This window comes from Hypanus sabinus, unplaced genomic scaffold, assembly GCF_030144855.1.
Source record: "Hypanus sabinus isolate sHypSab1 unplaced genomic scaffold, sHypSab1.hap1 scaffold_562, whole genome shotgun sequence".
In the NCBI taxonomy this organism is placed as follows: domain Eukaryota; kingdom Metazoa; phylum Chordata; class Chondrichthyes; order Myliobatiformes; family Dasyatidae; genus Hypanus; species Hypanus sabinus.
The window spans coordinates 272379-279776 of record NW_026781423.1 but is presented as its reverse complement, the minus strand read 5'-3'; positions in this window follow the sequence as shown (position 1 = coordinate 279776).

The following is a 7398-nucleotide window of genomic DNA, read 5'->3' as shown; positions in this document are numbered from 1 at the left end:
TCCCCGCTCCTAAAACATACGAGCGAATTTATTGCACTCAATTAACTTAGTAGCTAGTACAAGTTGGGAAGGCGCATAGAAAACTGAGCACGAATGAATAAAAACGTAATTATCTGGACTAAATGTACAAACTTCGCAGAGAAGTTCAGCATTAATTCTGCTTCGCTTGAACTACGAAATTGCTGCAATGTTTTCAACAATTTATCCATAATTTAGGATATGCACTGAACGGAATCGTCCTGGCAGATAGACCATTTTCCAATTGATTACAATAAAGTACCAATGGTTCTACCTGCTCTCTCTCTCTCTCTCTCTCTCTCTCTCTCTCTCTCTCTCTCTCTCTCTCTCTCTCTCTCTCTCTCTCTCTCTCTCTCTCTCTCTCTCTCTCTCTCTCTCTCTCTCTCTCTCTCCCTCTCTCTCTCTCTCTCTCTCTTGCCCCAACCCCACCCACACCCCTCACTTATTCCCTCTATGTTATTGCTAGTTTCATTGTTAGTCCTTTCCAAAATCAGACTTGCATTCAGATCTCAATATATGATGCTTTAGGTTAAAGCAATGGCACAATCGGGAACCTTCAGGTAATGTTACAGCTTGGTCAGACCCCACTTGGAGTACTCTGTTATATTCTGGTCAGCTTACTACAGAGTAAATGCGGATGCTGTAGATGGTGTGCAAAGGAGATTGACGAGGATTTTGCCTAGATTGGAGAGTGCGCGTTATGAGAGTGGGTTGAGTGAACTCGTCTGTTTCTTCCTGGAACGACGGAGGGAGATAGGTGACCTGATAGAGGTGCATACAAAGATAATAAAAATTATATTTTGGGTCATTTCTTAGGAGTGAAATGGTAGTACAACGGGGCATTGTTTTAAGGTTATTGGAAGTGGATACAGAGGGGATGTACGGGATAAGATTTTTACAAAGAGAGGTGGGTGCATGGAATGCACTGTCAGTGTTGGATGCGGATACAATTGGGTCTCTTAAGAGACACTTAAATGGATACTTTGAGCTTAGAAAAATTGAGTGCTATGTGTTGGGGAATTTGTATGCAGTGTAAAGAGTGGGTTACATGCTGGGCACATCTATGTTCTTTGTTGTATGCTGTGAAAAAAAGGAAATTGGTTGCTCAAGGAAGGGATTCTGGAGGGGGAATTTGAAACAAGAAATTTGCAAGTAAGTGAAAAAATGAAGCGATGGTACTGAAGCCTGGCATTATTTCTGATCGGAACCATTAGGGATACGGACTCAAATAAACGTTCAAATACGACGGAAATAATTGTCTTTTACTTCAAATATTTTTTCGCTACATCTTTTAATGAAATAATTTGGCGATATTTTTGTTCGTGCACTAATACCTTTTTTCATGGAATTTTTATTTTTGTGCATCAGTATGTCTAGTTACCAGGAGTGTCTGACAGAGATCAATTTTGTGATATTAATTCTGAAACAGCATTAATCGTTTGTTATAATCCGTAGATTTTCTCTGAAACTCTAGTCTTGATTTTTCAATGTATGGGATGTTATTGGTTGTCTATATACTGGTGCATTCAGTTATATTCTTTTGTATAAAGTGACACATGCTCGTGGGCATAAATGTGATGCATTTCAATTTACTGTTGATCTGAACTGCTGATTCGAAAAAAGAAAACGGTGGAAGTGTATGTTTCAGAATACCTCTTGGTGGCGGTCCCAGGTTGCATTATTGTCAAAATCCTGTTCCCGGTACTTAAACAACTAACAGTCAAATGCCGTGCATTCCATTTACCAAGGGAGTTCCATTCTGCCACAATCCTGACTGGATAATGCCAGCGGCTGATTATAGTCTAGCGCTCGAATCAGTGCATTATTCAGTATACCTTCCATTCCACGAGCATCTTCAAATTGCCGACTTTAAATACGATTATTTAAAGAAAACACGAACTAATTACCATCAACATTTAAACTGCAGCGACAGAGATTTCAGCACAACAGATCACTGTAACAGTGAGATATAGGATGCTTGGATGTTCAGTTGATCACAGAGCTTGGCAAACTTTTCTGCTCAGTGCGACTAGGCAGAAAAATGGTTCGGCACAGCCAAGAAGGGCCAAAAGGCCTGATTCTGTGCTGTAATGTTTTATGGTTCTATATGGTTTGCAGACATTTCGGCTCCAACAGGGAAGCCATAATCAGTGCGAACTTGGGAGTGTTGTATCTTCAGAATACCGGCTTATATATATTCCTTCGGGGTCCGAATGGATATTGACTACACATCGTAATCTGATTATCTAGTTCAAAACTATGAGCATTTAACAACAGAAGATTCTAATTGGCTATCTTACGGGGGGGGGGGGGGGTCCGCTAAAAATATTGGTCTCGAGGTCACTAGCGATACGTTGATTGTTGACGTCATGGGTTATCATTTTTTCCTAAGCTTTCATATATCAGATCCATGGCGATGTGTCTGTTGATGGATCCGTCTGTAGAAAACCACGCTTCGAAAAAATCTCACTGTGTTTTTTCTTCTTGCTTGAATCCGGTCTCAGGCTGCCGTCCAGTTAAAATGGTGTCGCTTTACGTCTTCATGAGATGAATCTAGCGAAAGTGAGTCAGACCTTCTAGCTGGTTTTCATGTAGAGTGATCGACCGATTTTTTCCTGTTTGACTGACTTAGTACTTTTCGCCGTCACTACGATGACTTTTGAATGTAATATTTGTTCCATCAATGATATTTTGCTGCACTTTGTGTTTTGATAGCTTCGTCCAGAAAGTTGCAGCAGGTTGTGGGTAAATTTGATGCTATCGCATAAAAAATAAGACATAGCAACAGAATTAGGCCTTTCAGGACACTGTACATCCAGGGCAAATGTACAAAATTAAGGGAGGAAGTTTAGTGGAGACATCAGGGTTAGATTTTTTACACAGGGGGTTGGAGTGCATGGAATGAGTTGCTAGGGATGGTGGTGGAGGCTAAAACATTAGGGGTATTTAAGAGCCTCTTCGACAGGCACATGGATGAAAGAAGAAATGGAGGGTTATGGGGTAGGGTGGGTTTAGTATTTTTTTAAGTATTATATTGCCGGCACAACATGGAGCACAGAAGAGTCTGTACTGTTCTGTAGTGTTCTGTGGTTCTATGGAATCTACTACGCATCTATCAAGGTTGATCTCGGATTCCAGTCTACAGCAAACACCTGCCTTCTGGCCATATCTTTTGATACTCTGTCTGACCAAGTAACGATGAGCTTCCGCCCCAACTCTCCATACCGACTCGGCCTCCGCCGCCGACTGTGGCATATCATTACAAATATTTACTACTAGATGGCTGAACATATTCCTCTGTACCCTTCTTTTAAACGGGCGCCCCTCAAAACTGAGGCTGCGTCATCTACCTCTGGATACCCACACCATAGGAAACATCCTCTCCACACCCACCCTATCTTGTCCCGTCAACACTCATGTGACACCTGTTAGTATAGATCCACCTGCCGGACACACCTCTTATGTTAACACCTTCCTTCCCGAAATCATCATCGTCAATCTTCTCTGCACTCTCTGCAATAAGCGCACACGCTTTCAGAGAGATAGGGCTAAAATTGCTGAGAATCCTTCAAGTGCGGTCTGTCTAGTGTCTTATAAAGGTACAATATTATCTCCTTGCTTTTATATTCTATTCCACTTCAGAGAAATGTCAACATTACATTCGTCTTTTGCTCCCACAGACTGAACCTCTAAATTAACCTCTGGTAATCTTTCACGTGTACTCTTAAGTCCCTCTGCACCTCTGATGATTGAAACTTCTCCCCAATTAGATAATAGTCAGCATATTGCTCATTTTTTTCGAAATGCGTTATCATACATTTGGACTCTCAGCACTACCTACCACGACACACTTCTTTCTTAATATCAGCAAGCTTTGACCATCAAATCCATTAACTGAATCACTAAACGCAATGTGAAAAGCAGCGGTCCCAATACTGACCCTTGAGGAACAGCGTGCGTCACTGGCAACTAATCAGAAAGGGCAGCTTTCATTCTCACTCGATGCTTCGTACCTATCATCCATTCCGTTATCCGTCTCCGTTCCTTTCCTAAACGCCATGGGATTTAATCCTGTTAAGTAACCTTATTTGTGGCACCTTATTAAATGACATCGAAAGACCAAGTAAATATCCACTGCCTCACCTTTTTCCACTTTACTTATTGCTTCCTCGAAGAACTAACTCTAACATATATATCAGACAAGATTTCCCTCAGCAGAAAACATGCTGACATTGACTTACGTTATCATTGTTTTCCAAGTACCTCGGAGGATCATCATTTATAATAGAATCCAACAGTTTCCAAACCACTGTGGATCGATGAACTGGACTATAATTCTCTCTCTCCTTTCCCTTCCTCCTTTCTTAGAGTGATATTTACCATCATGCCAGAATCAAGTGATTCTTGTAAGGTCACGACCAATGCATCTGTTATCTCTTCTGAAATGCCGAACCTGTCCTTATCCTAGAAATTACCTAGGGTAAACTGGGTAGCTGTCTATTTTTCTGAGCTCCATGCACCTGTCAAGGAGTCTGTTGTAAGATGCTAATGTATCCTCTTTCACCATCGTCGCCGGCAGCCCATTCCACACACTCGCCACTCCCTACATTAAAAAAAAACATGTCATCTCTGTACCTACCTCCAAGCACCATAAAACCCTGGATAAAAAGAAAATATCTCATAATCTTATACACCTCAATCATGTCACCACTCATCCTCTGGCGCACCAAGGGTAAAAGGACGAGATCACTCAACCTATTCGCATAAGGGATGCTCCCTGGTCCAGGCAACATCTTTGTAAATCTTTTCTCAACACATTCCAAAGCTTTCACATCCTTCCTGTGGTAAGGCGACCATAACTGAGGAAAATACTCCAAGTGGGGTATGAACAGCTTCCAATGTAACTGGAACATTACCTGTCGGTTCCGAAATTCAGTCCCGCGATTTATGAACGCCAATGCTCCGCAAACTTACTTAACCACAGAGTCAAACTGTCCAGCATCTTTATTGTCGAATGGTCCCGGACCCCAAGATCCCTGTGATCCTCCACCCTGTCAAGAGTCAAGAGTCTTCCCATTAAAACTATATTCAGCTGTGATATCTGATCTACGTACCAAAATGAACCATCTCACATTTATCTAGGTTGAACCCTATCCGCAAACACTCAGCCCAGTTTTGCATCCTATCGGTGTCCCGCTGTGCCCTCTGACAGCCCTCCACACTATCCACAACACGGACAACCTTTGATTCATCAGCAAATTACTAACCCATCTCTCCACTTCCTCCTCCAGAGCATTTATAAAAATCAAGAAGGGTATTGGTGCAAGAACAGGTCCCTGAGCCACACCACTGGTCACCGACTTACACGCAGAATAGGACTCGTCCACAACCAGTCTTTGGCTTCTGTGGGCAAGCCAGTTCTGATTCTACAAAGCAATGTCCCCTTGGATCTCCTGTCTCCTTATTTTCTCATTAAGCCTTGCTTATTGTACCTTTCTAAATGCCTTGCTGAAACCCACGAAGGAAGCTTGACAATTCTGGCAGGGTTTGCACAAGGTAAAGTCAAGCGATGTAGTGGGCAAAAAGCTTCCAGATGGGCTCAATCCTTTTATGCCCGCTTTGAGTGTCAAAACGTGACGAGACATCAAGAATTCCCGAAGCCACCGATAATTCTGTGATTTAAGTCTGTGAGGCTGACATGCAATTAGCGTTCATGAGGGCAAAGTCACCAAAAGCATCCGGCCGAGAAGGGATATCCGGCCATGTAGTTCAGATCTGAGCTGATCAACTGCCTGGCGTGCTCAGGGAGATCGTCAGCATCTTGCTTCGGCAGTCTGATAGAGCCACAAGTAAACTTCACATACCGATTTCTTATGAGAGTCTGGTGATCTGCCTGAAGAACTATCGGTCAGTTAAAATGGCAGCAACAATGAGGAAGTGTTTTGAGAATTTGTTGATGGAACATATCAACCTCTGCCTCAGAGGAGACATGTCCGTGTTACACAAGCCTGTCGGTGGGCGAAACCAATTGCAGAACACGGGCGCGGTGGCAGATTTGGGAGGCGTTATTGACGTATCGAGGAGAGTCGGTATCGTTATCCAAGATAGTCCTTACCCGGAGACCTGGGTTTGGAGAGAATCCAGGACCGATGTTAGACATAGGACTGACAGTCCTTAGAACAATGAAACGAGGTTACTCACACCGGAGTCGACCAAGAAACTGGCAGCTCTTTGTTGTCTTTATCCTGCATTTTCTGATGGAAAACAGGAGTGTGTAGTTAGTGGAATCTGGGAATGATGGGAAGTTAAACGAGGGGACTGAGGCCCAATTCCGGAGGTAAATAGCAAGGTACGGTTTGACAGAAAGTACCATGTCATCCCATATTTGCCTATTAGAGCAATAGGTTCACTAAAGATGCCATCTTATTGGCTCTTCATTCTGTCCAGGAACATCTGGACAGTAAAGATACACACATTACAGGGTTGTTTCTTCACCGCAGCTCAGCATAAAATGCCACCATCTCCTTACAATTGATCAAAAAAATGAAGTCGGTATCCCAATAACTACTTGTACAATTGTATCCTCCACTGCAGACCCAGACAATATGTTCCGAATGACAACAACGTCTAGTCTAAAATCTCCATCAGCACTGGTGATCCAAAAGTTTGTGAGCATAGCTTCGTGTTTCATTCGCTTTAAACTACACCTCCGCCATTCTCAAATTTGCTGACGACCATACTGACGTACACCGGATCAAAGTTGATGACACAACAGCATTTTGAATGGATATTAAAAAGCAGGAGTTGTGGTGCCACAGCACCAATCTCCTCCTCAAAGTCAGCATGATAAATTGGAGGTATTCGGTTCAGGAGGAGGAAACCAGCAGACCATGCGTCAGGCCTCAACGGAACATCAGATGCGGAGATGGTCAGAAATTTCAATTAACCCCTGTTATTATTTCGGAGGACCTGTCCGTGACGCAACACATAACTGCAATTGCAACGATAGCACACAGAGCCCCGAGTTTGTTGGAAGATTTCGAAGACTCGGCATGGTATTTAAAAAAAAAACTTCGGAAGGTTTGTAGTAGAAAGTATATTAACAAGCTATATCACAGCTAGGTATGGAAGCATCAATTCTACTGAAGGGAAATACTACAAAAGGAAGTGGAAATCAATTTACTGAATATGCGAATTTCGACATCGTTTTTGGTGACATATACGAACCTTGATAATAGATTTATTTTGTAATAAAAACCCAAAACTAATAAACAAGATCAATAACCTGGGTCTCTGTTCCTCCCTCTGCAACTGGATTATCGACTTCCTCATCAGGGACCGCAGTTAGGATCGAAAACAAAATCAACAATGACACAACTA